Below are 17,560 nucleotides of genomic sequence, written 5' to 3'. Positions count from 1 at the left end.
CAATAGCTGAGTTACTGTCAGAGACAGACTCTGAGGAGAAGCACAAAGGGAGATAAGAACAATTGAGCTCAGTGATGCCAGCTCCCCAACAACACTCTTCTACGTTCAGCTCCCACAGCACATTAACTATGAGGAATTGCATAAAGCACAGGCTTCACCACTGGCTCTGCAGACCCTGACATAAATAATGACATACATCACATCAGCCACCAACTCATCATTTCTTCCAGAATCTATGGTGGATGATCACTCTTTTACCCATTGCTTCATGGATAGCAAAGTTGTCTATTTCTGTTGTCTCTTTTTGTTCCATTGATAAAACCATGCAGTATTTACAAAGAATGGATAATCAATTTTTTAGGATTTTACTTATGTATTTGAGAGAGAAAGAGTGATGGGAGAGAAAGCATGAGTGGGGAGAGAGGCAGACAGTGAGGGAGAAGCAGTCTCCCCACTGAGCAGGGGGCCCAATGTGGGGCTTTATTCCAGCACCCTAGGATCATGACCTGAGCCAAAGGCAGACACTTAACCAACTGAGCCACCAATACGCCCAAGAATGGATAATCAAAAGAGGAAATTGGCCAATGTACATGAGAGTGCATGAAATAAGTGAGAAGTAATTTGTTCAGGAAAAACTCAAGTGGAACATGAATGGATTTATAGAAGAAGTAGATGACCACAGCAATGCTGGTACTGCTGTCATGAAGGAGCTCCACATGCGAACCATGAAGTTAGTGAGGCACACGTGCAATGCACGTGAGGACAGTGGTTCCCACAAAGACGATGAGGATTTCCCAGTGTTATGGTGCTGGATCAACACCCAGAGATATGTCATGACATATAAAAGCAAAGGAGAAAATGTTGGAGGCTGATCAAAATGGCAACCTGCTAAAGCACAAAGAAGATCTCAGAACCTACAGAAGTTGTAAGTGAGAAGAAGGCAAGCACTATTCACATACTTAATAGTTTTTGACAAAGAATGAAACACTTTAATTCTCAATGTTTCTAATGTTTTACATTATGGTACTCTAAGTAACTATTAGTTTTACTATTTTTTTCATTTTCCTATATATTGGTAACCAACTATATGAGAGTTTTTAACATTTTGACAAAATAGTTTTAGAGTTCATGGAACCACCATATTTTTTACATTGATGATTGAGATCATTCCGTGTGGTCTCAGCTTCCATGATCATTTCTACAGCTCTACACAACTATACAAAGCGAGGATGCCTGTATATGAACAATCACTTTTATTTATTTATTTATTTATTTATTTATTTTTTAAGTAGGCTGCATTCCCAGCACAGAACCCAATGCAGGGCTTGAACTCATGACCCTGAGATCAAGACCTGAGCTGAAATCAAGATTCAGACATTTAACCAACTGAACCATCCATGTACCCCTTAATTATCACTTTAAATGCAAATGGTCCAAACACAACAAATAAAAGAGACTGTCAAAGTAAATTAAAAGAAAATAAAAGGATTCAGCTTTATGCTAGCCATAAGAAACATTTTAAATATAAAAACTCAAATATAAGAGTGCCTGGGTGGCTCAGTTGGTTAAGCAAACGACTCTTGATTTTGGCTCAGATCATGAACTCAAGGTCATGAGAAGAGCCCCAAGTTCAGCTCTGCGCTCAGCAGGAAATCTGCTTGTGATTCTCTTTCTACCTCTCTCTCTGCCCTTCCCCCCCACTCATGCAGACACACATGCCTTCTCCCTCTCATTCCCTCAAATAAATAAATAAACAAATATTTTTAAAAAATACTCGGGCAGTGCTGGGTGGATCAGTTGGTTAAGCATCTCCTTTCAGCTCAAGTTATGATACCGGGGTCCTGGGATCGAGTCCTGCACCAGTCTCCCTGCTCAGCCAAGAGTCTGCTTCTGCTTCTTACTCTGCTGTTCCCCCTGCTTGTGCTCTCTCTCTCTCTCTCTCTCCCCCTCACTCTCTGTCTGTCAAATAAATAAATAGAGTCTTAAAAAGTAAATAGATAAAATAATAAGGAAAGATTCAAAAGTATTGGGTGTTAAAGAATGAAGAAAGATATACCATAGATATAATCTAGGACATGCTAGAGTAGCCACATTAGCTTCCGCAAAGCCAAATTCAAGACAAGGAAGATTATCAGGAACAAAGAGGGACACTATATAGTGATAAGTGGTCAATTCTTACGGAAGACAGCAATCCTAAGCATGTATACACATAATTAATAGGATGGAAAAATACACAAAGCAAAACCTTATCGAACTGAAAGGTGAAATTGATAAATTCACAAAGTTGGAGACTTCAACATCCTCCTCTCAGTAATCAACAGACAGAGAGGATAGAAAATAAGAAGGAAGTAAATGACCTGACCAGCACTATCAATCAACCCGGCCTAACTGACATCCAACAACATTAGAGTATACATTCCTTTCAAGAACACACAGAACTTTCACTAAGATAGACTACATTCTGGGGCATAAAGTACACCTTAACAAATTTTAAAAGATAGAAATCATACAAAGTACATTCTCAGACTATAATAAAATTAAGCTGAAAATCAGTAACAGATAGAATACTGGAAAATTCCCAAATATTTGGAAATTATACAATAGCCTTCTAAATAACTAATGAGTCAAAGAAGCCTCAAAGAAGTCATAAAAAACATTTTTGAACTAGGAGAAAATGAAAATAAAACAAAAATGTGTTTGATGCAATGAGAAATCATACTTAGAGGAAAATTTATAGCATTACATGTATATTTTAGAGAAATATATTTAAAACCATTAATCTAAATTTTCACCTTAGTAAAACAAAGGAAGAAGAATGAATTAAACCTAAATGCAGATAAAGGAAGGAAATAATAAAAATCAGAACAGAAATCAGTGAAATTTACAATAGAAAAAAACAGTGGACAAAAATAAATTTTAAAGTTCATTCTTTAGAAAGACCAATAAAGTTAATAAAACCTCTAGCCAGACTAATAAAGAAAAAAGAGAGAGAAGATACAAATTATTAATACCAAGAATTAAAGAAGGGTAAAAATAAATAGACATCGTAGATCTATGGAACAGAAGAGAGAGCTTAGAAATAGGCCCTCATGAATATGGTCAATTGATTTTCAACAAATGTGAAAAAGCAATTCAAGGAAGAAAGGATACTCTTCAGCAAATAGTGCTGGAAAAATGTAACATACATATGCAAAAAATAAGCCTTGATCTACATCTGCCACCTCATATAGAACTTAAGTCAGTGGGTCATAGACATAAACGTAACATGTAAACTATAAAGTGGTTAGAAAAAACACAGGGAAAAAAATCTGTGACCATGTGTTAGGCAAAGAGGTCTTTGTTAGGATAATGAAAGCACAATTCATAAAAGAAAAAGGGGGAAAACTGGACATCATGCAAATTCCAAAACATCTGTCTTATGGCAGAGAAAGAGAAGACAAGCCACTTACTGAGAGGAAATATTTGTGAGTCATGTAACTGACCATGAACCTGTTTCAAGAATATATAAACAACTCTCAAAATTCAACCAAACAGTTTTTTTCTAAATGGACAAAATTTAAACAGACACTTTACCAAAGAAGATATGCAGGTGGAAAATAAACACATGAAAAGATATTCAACATCATTCCTCCTTAAGAAAATACATATTGAAGCCACAATGAGATACCACTGAATGCTTACCAGAATGATTACAATTTTTTTTGAATGGACAATATCAAGTGCTTGCATGGTTAAGGAACAAGTGGAAGTCTCACACATTGCTTGTAGGAATCAAAATCAGACAGCTTTCCAAAGCAATTTCAATTTCCAATAAAGTTAAACAGAGTCTTCCTACAACTCAACTATCCACTTTGAATTTCTTACCCAAGAGAAATGAAACATGTGTCCACAAAGAGCCAAGATGTCCTTCAACAGATGAATGGATGAAGAAGATGTGGTGATGTATACAATGGAGTATCCCTCCATCGGAAAGGATGAATACCCAACTTTTGTATCAACATGGATGGGACTGGAAGAGAGTATGCTGAGTGAAATAAGTCAAGCAGAGAGAGTCAAGTATCATATGGTTTCACCTACTTGTCGAACATAAGGAATAACATGGAGGACGTTGGGAGATGGAGAGGAGAAGTGAGTTGGGGGAAATTGGAGAGGGAGAAGAACCATGAGAGACTGTGGACTCTGAGGAACAAACTGAGGGTTTTGGAGGGACTGGTGGTGAGGGTTGGGTGAGCCTGGTGGTGGGTATTATGGAGGGCACATATTGCATGGAGCACTGGGTGTGGTGCATAAACAATGAATCTTGGAACACTGAAAAAGTAAAATTAAATTAAGGGAAAAAATGAACAAAACAAGACAAAAAAAAAAAAAAACCCTGTACAAGAGTGTTTATAACAGCTTTATTTCTAATTGGCAAAAGCTGAACACATTCAAAGTTTCCCTCAGTGGGCAAATGAGTGAACAAACTGATCCACCCATACAACAGAATATTGATCCTCAATGAAAGGACCAGGCTACTGATATATACAATATATGTATCAATGAATCGCTATTGTTCTGTACTAAGTGAAAGAAGCCAGACTCAAACAACTACCCATAGCATTATTCTATGTATTTGATCTTTTGGCAAAACCTAACTAACTGTAATGGCAGAGAACAGATCAGGGTGACTATGAAGAGCAGCTGGGGGGACTTGGGGCTGGAGTGGAGCAGCTCTCTATCCTGATTGCAGTGGTGGTTCCATGATGATGCATTTGCCAAAATACTAGAATTGCACCCCAGAAAGAATGAATTGTAGTTTTTATAAATTTTTAGACAACCTTAAGAAGTCAAGGTCCACTCATTCATGCACTTGGTGTTTACTAAGTGATTATTTTATGCTGCAGATTTGGCTGAATTCTGTGCGGTGGTAAGCAAGAAAGATATGGTCTCCACTCTCTAAACTCACTGTCTAATTTATTTATGAGTTGGCAAACTACAGCCCAGGGGCCAAGTCTAGCTACCCCTTATTCTTGTAAATTAAGTTTTATTGGAACACAAGCATGTCCATTTATCTGTGTTTTGCTATGGTAGAGTTTAGCTGTTACCGGGACCTATGACTCACAAAACCTAAAACATTTACTATCTAGGCCTTTAAAGAAAATATTTGCCAACTCCTGATATAGGGGGTCTCAAAATGAATATTGACATAGTATCTTTTTGGAGCCTGTTAAACTCAAGTTCTATACAGAAAATTTCCAGTTGAGGAGGTTTGGAGCAAACCCAAACATCTACAGATTTCTAGATGATTCGAAAGCAAGTGGTTCTGGACCTCACTTGGGAAAAGCTATTTCGGAAATATGGACATGAAGAAAAGGATGGCAATTGAGTGAATCATATTTGCAGGGTTCAACTACAATTCATACATTAAACTCAAGCTTGACAGCCTGGCCCTTCTAGAAGTTGTTTCAACTATTTGAAGGTGGCACCCTCTGGGTAAAACAATATTTTGAAAACAGATGTTTCAGAAGAATTATGGACATGGGGTTATTTTACTCACCTTATCTCCCATTATGAATACATATAACTGTTCAAGAATTTGGTAATAAAACCACACATTATTTTTTGTTTCAGTCGCAGTCCTGCCCAGCCAGGGTTCATCAGCGAGACAAGACGGCCCCTCTGCAGGGAGAGCAATAGCTGTCTCCATGTGTAATCCTGGGAGCAGAGGGGTTGAGGTGGGGGGTGGGAGGCTGGGGCAAGGGTCATGGGGGTGCTGTGGGAGTGGGGAATGCATGTTGGAAGAACCAGACGCACTTTGGGAGAGGTGTGCCTACAATGCTCACTGCACAACTACCCCATTTCTAGAACTTTCCACAGTAGCTCAGTCTGCTGAAGCTCCTTGTCCCCGCTTGGCTTGCTTCACCCCTTTATCAGAACATGAAGGCCAGTTCCTAGCTGGGCCCTGGTGTCCCCACACTGTTGAAGAACATCACATAAAATGTAAGATCAAAGCAGAAGAGAGACCATCCTCAAGAAGCAGAGAATATGGGTGTGAAATTATCAACGTTCGTGAAGAGTAAACTTGTCTCTGAGTTTCCTAAAAGCAGGAGTGAAAAACTGAATAAACAAACTACAAATACTCTTTAGCAAAACACCTTGGCCATGGGTGGTAGCAAGTCATAAAATGGGGGAAGGTTCTGGAGCAGAGGTAGCATCTGTCTTTCTGGATGTGCCCATTAGCCTGTCTCCAACAGGAGCCCCAGGGGACCCGCCATTAATTGATGTCTGTTTGTTTCAAAGGACAAGTTTGGTGGTTGATTTCAGGACTCTGCAGTCAGCCCAAAGTAATGCAGTGAATTCCGTTGGCTTTAAGGCTCTAAGAATAACTATTTGAGAGCATTGCAAGATGGGAATATAATTGCTTTTATTAGTAATTAAATGACATCACGGCTGGGAAGACTTTATTTTAAGAGTGAAGCTACCCATGATGAAAGATAAAATTATTTTTGGTCTCTCATAGCATCTCCTTGATGGCTTATAATTCTGAAGTCTCAGAGAACATATGAACTATGTCCAACCTGTAAACATAAACTTTTTTAATACTACTTACTTCGCAAATATACTTCTCTTGAACTCTGCATCTGAAGCCAAGATGGCCTTCCTCTATAATTAGTAATGAATTCCTGTCTGTCTTCTTTCAATTATTTTCTTTCTGGTTATTATTTGACAAAGTAGTATGTCCAACAGGTGTCCCATCTGACCTTTCTCCTCAGATCCCATGACTGGAGCATTCCACCATGATGGATGGGGAAGGAGATGAAGGGAATGCATTTAGTGCATGCAGAAAATCAGAAGATAAATTTCAGACTGGAATGAAAAGAATCCCCATTGCTGTGAACAGGAGGGCCATAGTGAGGCTAACAGTGGTCAATCCCAACTAAAACAAGTCTTCCTATGCCCTCATAAAGGAGAAAAAGCAATCAGAACTCCAGGATACTCTTCTCAATTAATAGCCATGGTAGGAGCTGACATGAAACAGAAAAGAGATAGTTATGGTTCACCTGGCCCCTTGTGAAGTCATGACTCACTTATCTCTCTAGTTTTCTTTAGAGTATTTCTTCTAGGGGCCCCTGGGTGGCTCAGTCGGTTAAGCATCTGACTTCAGCTCAGGTCGTGATCCTGGGGTCCTGGGATGGAGCCCAAGCTGGGCTCCCTGCTTAGTGGAATGTCTGCAATCCCTTTCCCTCTGCCTGTTCCCCCACCCAACTTGTGTTCTCTCACGCTCTCTCTCTCTCCCTCAAATAAATTTTAAAAAATAATTTTTTTAAAAAAAGAAGTATTTGTTCTAACTAGAACTGTCTTATCAAAAGCTGTATTAAAAGAAAATACCCTTTCAGAGAATGTCAAACACTAAAGGCTGGGAGATAAAATAGTGACAAAATGCATGATCTCCAGGTATTATATCTGTATTCTAGATATAATAGTCATGGTAAATTTAGGGTTTATTACCCTCAGAACAACATTCAGAACATAATAATAGCTGTAATAATGTGCTGAAAACCTTCACGCTTTCAGTCTCAGGAAGGAAACATTGACATCCCCTAATACCTAAAAGTGAATAAGAAAAATCATCAAGACTCTTCATCAAAATCCAAAATGGCTCAAGTCATCCTTAAAATCCAAATGATAAAGGATGGAGACACAGAACATATTTCAAGGAGGGGAAAAAAAAGGCTCAGAGGATAGCTGTGGGACAGGGACATGTAGTCCGTGAGACATCAGGGGCCACTCGGGGCAGCCTGGGGTCCTCAAAGGCAGACATGACAGGAGGGCTGAGCTGGTTCCAGAAGGAGAAAGTCCCTGGAACCACAGGACAGTGACCCCCCCCTCAGGGAGTGGCCTAGGGGTCAGGGCGATGGACCTCAGACCAGCCAGCTGAGTCCCTTTAGCTGTGGGGGTGTGCCGAGGCAGAGAACTGAGGGCAGGATGTGACGTTCCTGGGCAGCAACCTGGAGACTGAGGCTGACAAGTGGGCATCTGCTGGGCAGAATGCAGGGCCTGGGTGGTAGGGAGGTATAGGCTCCAAGAGGAGATGGTCCAGGTGTCTGCTGAACCCTCCATCCTAGCTGCCCTCTGGCTCCCATCAAGAGTCCAGGTCTTGTGTGTGTAGCACGCTCACCAGGGTGTGTGTGTGTGTGCGTGTGCGTGTGCATGTGTGTGCACACACCCGTTGTTTTCATTTCCTGGGGCTGCCATAACAAATTACTACAAATGGAGTGACTTCAAACAACGGAAATTCTCACAGTTCTGGAGGCCAGAGCGTGAGGTGAAGCTGGCAGCAGAGCCACATACATGGGCTCTGGGTGAGGGCCCCTCCTGCCTCGCCCAGCTTCTGGTGGCCCCAGGCATCCCTTGGCGTGTGGTCACCTCACTCCAGTCTGCCTTTTGGGCGTCCCTACAAGCACACTTCTCACTGCATTTAGGACTTATCAGACAAACTGATAATCTCTTCACCTCAAAGACTCTCCTTAAATTTTATATATTTTACTTACTCCATTTTTTTATTAAAGTAACATTCCCAGATACTTGTCATCAGGGTGTGGATGTACCTTTCAGCGGTCACCATCTAACCTGTACACCTGCTCGGTCCGTATTTTAATGAAACCTTTGGCGCTGCTTTCTCACCGATATCAACAGAAGCTACAGACTCCTGTTCAGAGGGACCGAATCTCGAAAGGTAAGGTGGAAAGACATTGCTTGGTAGGCCCAGGTGGGTCTGGAGGTGTCATTCAGGAGAGCAAGTAGCTGCAGAGACCATGGACACGTCAGGACACTGGACCCCAGGCGGGTCTCCAGTCCCCCCACGTGATCATCAGTGATCTTCCCTTGGGCTTCTCAGAGAAGGGCCCAGGTGTTTGCCTGAGATACCAGGCAGGGAGCAACTAGGAGCTTGATAAATGTTTTCCAGGGCAGCTAACTGTTTGGGCTACTGTATTCCAAAGTAATAGAATCAGAGAAAAAAAAATGAGGTCCAAAATCTCCAAGGGATTCTTAGGAAACCCGCCCATAACACTTTCAAGACTGTTTTCTCTCATATTTTGAACAATTCATCTTTGTGTTTAACACACCAAAAAAGCACGTTGCTAGGCCAGGCTTGGGCTTTTTCTTGGAATGGGCCTGATGCAAGTGAACCCCGAGGCTGATTGTGAAACAGTGCTGAGCCAGCGGTGGGTCGTGACTCAGCACTCGGAGGCAAAGCCTGCCCAGGAAGCCTGCCCTCCCCTGTCTGCAAACACACTTCTTTGAAATCAAGCCCATTTTTCATCCCCTCTGCTATTTTTCTTTAACAGTCCTACTCAGGCTCAAATGACCCCTTGGAAGGCCCAGGGCCGGCCAGCGAACATGAAAACATCCCCCCCGCCCCACTGCCCAGTGGAGGAGGTGTCACGCGTCTGGGGGAACAGCAGATGGGAGTGCAGAGCAGGGGCTCTGGGGTGGCTCAGCCTCACTCGGGAAGAATGTGCATGACCCAAGCACTGAGTCACTCCTTCACTGCTGTTTTTCCAAGCCTTAGAAACGTTTTGGAAGTCACTTACCAGCCCCTCCCCTGGAAAGAGCTCTGTTGGACGTCATTCTGGTCTGGTGGCTCTCCAACAGACACATGTGTCAGAAGACCCTGTGAACTTTCGAAAAAGTACATGCCTGCAGGCCCCACCCAGACCTGCCGGACAAGAGCCCCCAGGATCTGGAGCCAGCCACGTGTTCGGTGGTGTTGACGTTCCTTTGCTGTTCATTGTCCACAGGTAACTCCGGTGTTTGCCACGGAGCCACAAAGAGGCACCAAGTCCACTGACCCAAGGTGACCAACCACAGAGCCCAAGGATACACAACTAGCTCACGAAGACCCCAATCCCTAACTCCTCCAGTATGGACTCCTTTCACATGCCTGCGATGGCCCTTTCGGGGAGAATCAACCCCATAATGTCTGGGAATTCAGAATCCCTGCCTCATCCTGGCACATTGATCCAACCCTCCATGGAGGAAGTGAGGAAACAAGCCTGTTTGGAAAAGTGAAAAGTATGACCAGCTTACACGTGAAGGCATTTTATGAGGCAGAAACCCACCCATTGAAAAAAAGGTTGTGGCCTGGCTGGAAGGACTTGGCTACACCAGTAAAATCTTCTTCTGTAGATTCCAGGGATCTGGAGGGTGGGTTATGGGATGATAGAATAAAGCAGATCCAGAGCTGGAGCAGGAGCAGGGGAATGACCTGGTCCCCCCCAATGAGGCAGGACTATAGGGAAGGTCAGATCCAGATCATAACTTGATGTCTCCCTGTGGAAAGATGGTTTCAGCAAGACAAAAAGGAGAAGGGGTCCCCTAAATTCCAAGCAGCAGGGTTTGTTGCAGGCTCAGAAGCTGTCCAGATAGCTGCCAGAAATGAGTAGAGGCGTTTCGTGGGCTATGCCAGAGTCATGGTCTTACTTAACCTATCAATCAATGCATAGGGTACAGTGTGTATCAAGTACCAAGTCAGTTCCACAAATCAGAATGTTAAGGTAGGATTGCACACACATATGGCCTGTGACTGGCAAAATGACACTTCACTTATAAAACCAGCCTTGAACTCAAGAGCAGGGATTCTCAACTTGAGTATCTGTGAACCATCTGAAATCCCTTGCAAAATGTATGCTTGGATTTTCGTGGAGGGAGTAGGCAGAGTTTTCATCAGGTTTTGAAAGGAGTTTGTGACTCAATACATTTTAGAAGTTAAGAAACAAGGATGTGGGGACCAGTAAACTAATGGCTGAGCAGATGGCTGTGGTCATGGAGTTGATTGTAGGTAGCCAGTGCAATCAGGGAGAATGACCTTCCTGGGCTTCATCTGTTATAACCATGGGTGCTCTTTGCCAACATTATCTCATGCATCCTTATAACAGTGCTTTTAATTAGCCCTGTCCCAGAGGGATCAATAACAACCCCAAGGCTATGACATTGGCAAGTGATAAAGCTGGGATTTGAGCCCACACCTGCCTTATTCCAGAGGTCACATGCTGAAGCCAGCATCAGATGTCTTCTCACCAGTATGGCCTTGGCCGACACATCTAGTCCTTACTAGATGGACCTTACTTACAGACCAAGTGGGAACACTGTCAGAGAAGAGTGGCCACCTGGTGTGAATGCTCACAACCTCATCACTGCAAAGACCAATCAGATGTTCTTTCAGACTCACCTGTCCTCATTACCCCAGCCAGCCAAGCCCCCTGCAGCCTCCCCCTGCCAGCACTCATATTACGGGACTTCTTCGTGCTGAGGAGGCTGCTCTGTCCTCAGCCCACCTGGCCCCAGGTGGGCAGCTCTGCCATAGCTCTGCTCTGGCCAGCTCCAGCTTGTGGGGCCAAGTCACCACCTTTAGCCACCTCAGGAATCTGGGTCCCCATGTAGATCTGCATTCTGCTTCCCTTGCTCTCTGCCCAAGCCACCCAACTGGACTGACTCCTGCCTGCTGGTTCAGTCCCAGGAAGCTCCAGCTTCTCCATCTGCTGGCCTGAATTTGCACCCTGGTCTAGAGTCTTGCCACTATACACACACCCTCGCCAGCATTGACTCCACCAGACCCCGCTGCCCTCTGGACACATCATGCTTCCTTCCAGATGGAGTTCCTCCCAGAGCCTCCAGCTGGCTCTGCTGTTCTCACCAGCACCTGCAGGTTAGAAACATCATGTCCTTAAAGTTCGTGAAATGAGCTCTTCGTACAGAAATGCATCATGTTAGCAATCAAGAAATTAATGCCAAAAGCTGAATTAGGCTTTATTATTATTTTTAAGTTCATTCTAAAAACCTTGTGTCATAGGCCTACATTGTTAAAAGCCCTCCATCCTGCAGAGGAGAGAGTGGCATATCCGTGCACTGCAGGACTGCCCAGCGCACCCAGAGCTCCTTGCTGATGTCAGTAGGAAATATCGATACTGAGGTGCCCAGTGGGAATACATCTGATAGCAAATGGAAAGAATCCACTTATTTGAAATTATAGCAAAATGTTGTAATTCCACTTTCATTGGACTGCATTTTTCTTGACATTGGTTTTTTTCCATGGCTTTTCTCTGGAGGGAAGTTAGGAATATTTTCCAATATTTAATAAGGAATCATCCCCTTCTTAGAGACATCCTTGTGTTTCAAATCTGGTGTTTGTCCTCAATTGAACAGATGGGATTTTCCATTAGATCCTGTAGAGAAAACTTGGAATCCGTGTGTCTATAATGAGTCTTGAAATCCTACCTCTCCTGATAACACCGTCACTCAGCTAGGTGGTTAGCAAACACATTTATAGCCTTGAGCATGCCCCAGGCATGGTTCTAAACACTGTAAATAGTAAATCCTACATCCCTATATACAGAGGCATGGTTCCATAGAGTTAAGTCTGTGAAGATGGGGTTCTACGTGTCCTTTAAAATTTTCTAGAACTAAAATTTTCTTAATTTTATGCTATCTCAAGGAAAAAAAAAAAAGATGTGTACAATGCTATGGTGAGAAGTTAACAGGATAGGAAAGGGGGAGTGACAAGTGACAGCTAATGACTTTCTTTTGGCAGACCACAAATGAGAACATTTTGGAGTCAGAGTGGTGACATTTGCACAGCTTGGTGAATATTATAAAAATGCACACACAATTGATTTGTATAGTTGGAAAGGGTACATTTTCTAGAATGTGAATTTTATCTCGATTTAAAAAAAAAAAAAACAGGATAAGAAGAGAAGGAAAACACCAGTTGCCCTCCTTTTCATGGTTCTCATTGCTCACACTCCAAACTGGCCATGAGTTCTTCCCCTCTTGTCTCAGACTCAGATGGAGAGGGAAGAAATGATAATTGAAGAAAGAGAAAAAAGAAGGTATGACAATGTTGCAAGAGTAACCAGAACGACCGTCACCTCTTGGAATTGGGGAACATTTGAGGAGAATGTGAGCATCCGGGTCCCTCTGCCTGGCCCCAAGCCCTGCCTTGCAGATTTTGCATTTAGCAGCCTTCACCAAGTCGCCGCCAAGCCGGGCTGATGGATCTGCCTGGGTGCTAGAGTTGAGGCAGTGAGGACAGGCAAGAGACAAGCAGATAAACAGAACAGTGTCCACAACCTGAGATGCATGACCTTCAGGAAGAGAAAAGTGGGGAGGGAGGAACCCAATACAGGAGACACTGCCGAGACAGAGGCCGAGCTCAGAGTGGAAGGACCAATGGGTTCTGCTGGGGACTCAGGAAATCTTTCCAAACCAGGTGCATTTGAGCAGGGTCTTGAAGGATGATTAGAAGTCCACCAGAGGAGGACAGATGGACCCAGGCAGAGGGCGCACTGGAGAACAGGGGTCAGAAATGACGGTATAAGTAGAACATCAATGCACGATGGTGGAGGAGGTTGGAAAGGACCAGCCGAGATGGACTCGTGCACCATGCTGGGAAGGGGATCCAATTGAAGGCTTTCAGAAGGTTGGTCTGAGAATAACCACACTGGAGATGGCACAGATACTGGTCCAAGGACGAGAGAACAAGATGCCAAGGGAGAAGACTCAGTCCGGGTCACTGCTGGGACTTCTGTCTTCACGACAGGAATCCCTTTTTGGAAACGCTGAGTTCCCCATGGCCATGGAGACATCCTGAGTCATGTGTGGGACTGGAGCTCAGGTAACAGGAAAGCCTGCTCAGAAACAGTGGGGTTCAGCCTTCCTGGAGAACAGAGGCTGTGGTAAGGAGAGTGGGAAGAGGGCTCAGGACGGACCCCTGGGGGATGGAGAGAAGAGGACAGTCCACAAAGGAACTGAGAACAGGAGAAGGAACATACCCAGGCAATGAGGACAGGTAGAGAAGTGGTGGGAGGGAAGACCCTGAAAGTGGTCATCCAGAAAGGCAGAGCTTCAAGAAGGTCACATCAAATGTGATGGCGAGGTGCTCTTGTCTAGGCTGAATGCTGTCCCCAGTGCTAAGACCAGCTCTCATCCTGCGTGCTTCCAAATACACTATGACTCCTCCTAGAAAAAGAGCTCAGCCTCAACTTCCTCAGGCGAAAGGATGAGGCCCAGACAGATTCCTCACCTGTCAAACATGGGCCCTGAGCCATGGACGGACGCCGCACTCCCCCTCACCCCCACACGCTTGCTCTCTTCCTTCTGCTCACCTTGCCCAGAGTCTATGTTCTTGAGCCAAGCTTGTGCTCCTGACTCCAGCTGTGGAGGACACCCCGGAACGGAGAGCTGCCATGCCAAGTGGCTCATGGCCACAGAGAAGGCTCTTACAGATAGCATTCTTCATGGGCCTGAGCGGCCTCCCCAGCACACTCACAGAAAATGCTTTCTGGGGGCCTTTTGTGAATACAGGATTTTCTGCATCTGGCAAAGGATCTGTTGATCTAAAAAAAAAAAAAAAAAAAAAAAATGAGCCATCGCATGAGAATGAGAAGTGTATGTGGTTACGTGATATGGATAATGTAGCCATCACATGCACACACGCACGCGAGCCGTGACCCTCCAGCTACTCCTTGCTAAGCTCCAGCGGCGGACTCTGCAGCTCTGGCCTGGATTCTTACTCTTCAAGGCTCCCAGGATCCCAGGCCATCTGAGCCAAAATCATTCCGTATTTAAAGCCTCATTTACTATTTGAACAAATTGGTTAGACTTCATTCTGAAGCTTTAATCAGATCCCCCACTTAAATGCATTCTTTATCTGAAGATTTCTACAAGGCTCAAATCTGCCAGAGAACTTTCCAAAATGGAGGTCTCCCGCCTGCCCTGTGGGCTCAGGAGCGATGGGTGGTTGGAAGGACCAGCACCCTTGCAGCTCCTTTCTCTGGGTGTTTGCCATGCAAAAGGGGAGGCAGCTCCAGTCCCCCTTGAGAGCCTCCACTGAACCAGCTTCTTTAGGCGAGCAGACCGTGGACACTGGTCCCTGGTTCTAGGGAGCTCCTGTGACCTGAGCATGGGTGATCAACTTCACCTAGGCTACCCCAGGAGCTCTCAAAGACTCCCAGCAGGCATGTGACATCCAGAAGATTCTGACTCAGTTCGTCTGGTGGAATTCTGGAGACCAGTTTTATTTTTAAATAAATGGCCCATTTGTCCATCCAGGTGATACTCTGATACAAGGTGTCCAGGAAAAGTGGTTGCAACCCAAGCCATGACCGCTGGCCTTGTCTGGGGCCCCAGCACCTCCTCTATCACATCAGCAAGACAGAAGGTGACATCAGGGTGCCCGTGTAAATCACAGTTTCCAGCCACCTGCCAGTCTGGGGGCTGATTCCATTACAGTGGGAATCCACACACCCCACAAAAGAGCTGACATGACTTGTCCAACACCCCCAAAGTGTTTACAATGAAATAGTAAAATAGTGAAATCATTGAAAATAATTTTCTCCTTCCTGGCTCAGAAGGTCAGCGGCCTGGTGGAGATTCCTGAGATTATGAGAAAGCTACATCCAGAAGCAAAAACCAGAAGGGGGGCCCCAGCGGCGCCATGAAGCCCCAGGCAGGTGGCAAACCACTTCCTTGGGAGCAGAGCTCTGAACAGACTGGGTGGATTCACACAACAGCTATTTTTTTCTCATTCAGTTCTGGAGGCCAGAAGTCCAAAATCAGGTGTTGGCAGGGTCATGCTCTCTAGGGTCACGGGGACAATCCTCCATGTGTCTTCTTGACCTGGGGAGGCTCCGGCCATTCCCTGGCTTGTAGCTGCCTCCCTCCTACCTCTCCACATGGTCTTCTTCTCTGCACATCCATTTGTTCTCTCCTTTTCCCATAAAGACACCAGTCCTAGGGTTTAGGGCCCACCCTCATGAGGGATAACCTCTTCTCAAGTTCCTGAAGTAATCGTGTCTGCAAACAACCTAATTTCAAATAAGGCCAGCTTCCCTGGCACCAGGGGTTGGGATACGGGTGCATTTTTTGGCAGGGTGGGGCAGAGGCACTATCCAACCAGCTGTCGGGGCGGTGCAGGGGATGACCATGCTACCCCTATTTTAGAGATGAAGACATAAGAAGAAAAGCTCAGTAGCTGATACAAGCACACATCTGGCAAGAAGCAAGCTCAGAGCAGTGGTGTGTGCGAGTGTGAGGGTGTGTGATTTCTGGAGAAAGAGAGAGATGGCTTTGATTTCTGATTCTACCCCAGAGCAAAACGGAATACCCAGAAATGGCCATGGTGTTGAGGCTTCTAGAACCGGGGTGCTTGGGTCTTAACTGTCTATCCCTAGCCATAGAGTGGCCCACGGTAGGCAGCTGCCCACCCAACCCCAGTCTGTGCCGCTGGCGTGAGAGACAGCCACCGTGCCATGGAAGGACACGGTTTCAACAAACACGCTCGCTGGCTTTTCACCCTGAGTGAGCAAGGACGCTTCCCATGCTAATTAACAAAGACTCACTGGCAAGGGTCTCACCTGGGGCTCACGAGGCAGCCTTAATTTATGAGGATTGATCATAAATCCTGATTTAATGGGACTCATTCCTCAGCTTGTGGGGAATATGTCAGCTGCCATGAGCCTCAGGGGGCTCCGCGCTCCTCCTCCGGTGAGTCGAGCCGGATGCTCGGCGAGGAGGAGCCTGAATCAACCTCTGGAAAAAATTACAGAAATCCAGGAAGAGACATCTGTGATTCCAGACCATTGATCCAAGACTGAAGGAATGACAGCCGAAAACATGGCTGGGACAGGACGCTGCCTCAGCTGACACTTGCCCCTGACTTAGAGGAAGAGGGAGGCGGCGGGGAGAGGACAATACGGAAAGTTAATTAACCTGCCAAGTGGATAATCCGTCACCTGCGTTTCAGAGCCTAGCAGAGAATGGCGCGGGGACAAAGGAGAGGGGTCCCTAGAGCCGAGAGCACGTAGAAGCCGTCCCCGGGACGTAGGAACTCGAGACCTGAGAAATCAGGAGGCCAGCTAGAGGTCCAGCTCCCGACGACCCAGCTCAGCCCATCATGCCAGAAAAAAAGGCTTCCCATTTTGTGAGCTGCAGAGATGCCCCCGTGACTATGACCAACACCAACTAGGACTGTTTTTTTCCACCAGGTGGGTGGGCTCAGATTGCCATAGCAAGGGGGTCAGGGAAAGTTGGTCGGGCAGAGGGGTGTCAAATAGGACCTAGGGGTCAATGAAAGGGGTACAGTTTCTTCTGCCAAGACACCCAAGCACGAGGAAGCAAAGGGCCCAGAAACTGGTTTATAATGCATTAGAGCTAGCGTCTAATCCTACTACATGAATGTTCCAGAAATGTAAACACACTGGAATGATATTTACCTGCAACATCTAATATTGTTGGTGTGGTTGCCTATTTGTAGAGCTTCTCAGCTGGCCAACACGCAGGCCCCAGGGAACCCGCATCTGACCGGCTCCTATGGGTGTGTCCTAGGACCGTCTCTCCCGGCCCCTCACTCAGCTCCCCAACCACACACAGACAGATGACCCACAGAGTCTAATCTCCACCCCAGATCTGGCCGCACGTGTCTGACTCTGTAGATGGAGCTGATCCTCTTCTGCTTCCTGTCACCTGGAAACATGTCCCGGCGGTCTCTGGCAGGGCAAGCAGACCTACCTTCTGTCCAGCC

General features: G+C 45.3%; 1 long non-coding RNA gene across 1 annotated transcript in view; it reads right to left on the bottom strand.

Annotated features, from left to right (window-relative positions):
• Positions 1-17,560, bottom strand: part of LOC132013677 (uncharacterized) — a 59,673-nt gene that overhangs the window by 16,309 nt on the left and 25,804 nt on the right. Inside the window, exon 2 of the long non-coding RNA XR_009403071.1 lies at positions 14,145-14,375. This is a non-coding gene — a long non-coding RNA (uncharacterized LOC132013677). The remainder of the gene's footprint in view (positions 1-14,144; positions 14,376-17,560) is intronic.

This window comes from Mustela nigripes, chromosome 3, assembly GCF_022355385.1.
Source record: "Mustela nigripes isolate SB6536 chromosome 3, MUSNIG.SB6536, whole genome shotgun sequence".
Classification (NCBI taxonomy): domain Eukaryota; kingdom Metazoa; phylum Chordata; class Mammalia; order Carnivora; family Mustelidae; genus Mustela; species Mustela nigripes.
The sequence above is the reverse complement of the archived record's forward strand: the minus strand, read 5'-3'. Positions and strand labels throughout refer to the sequence as shown.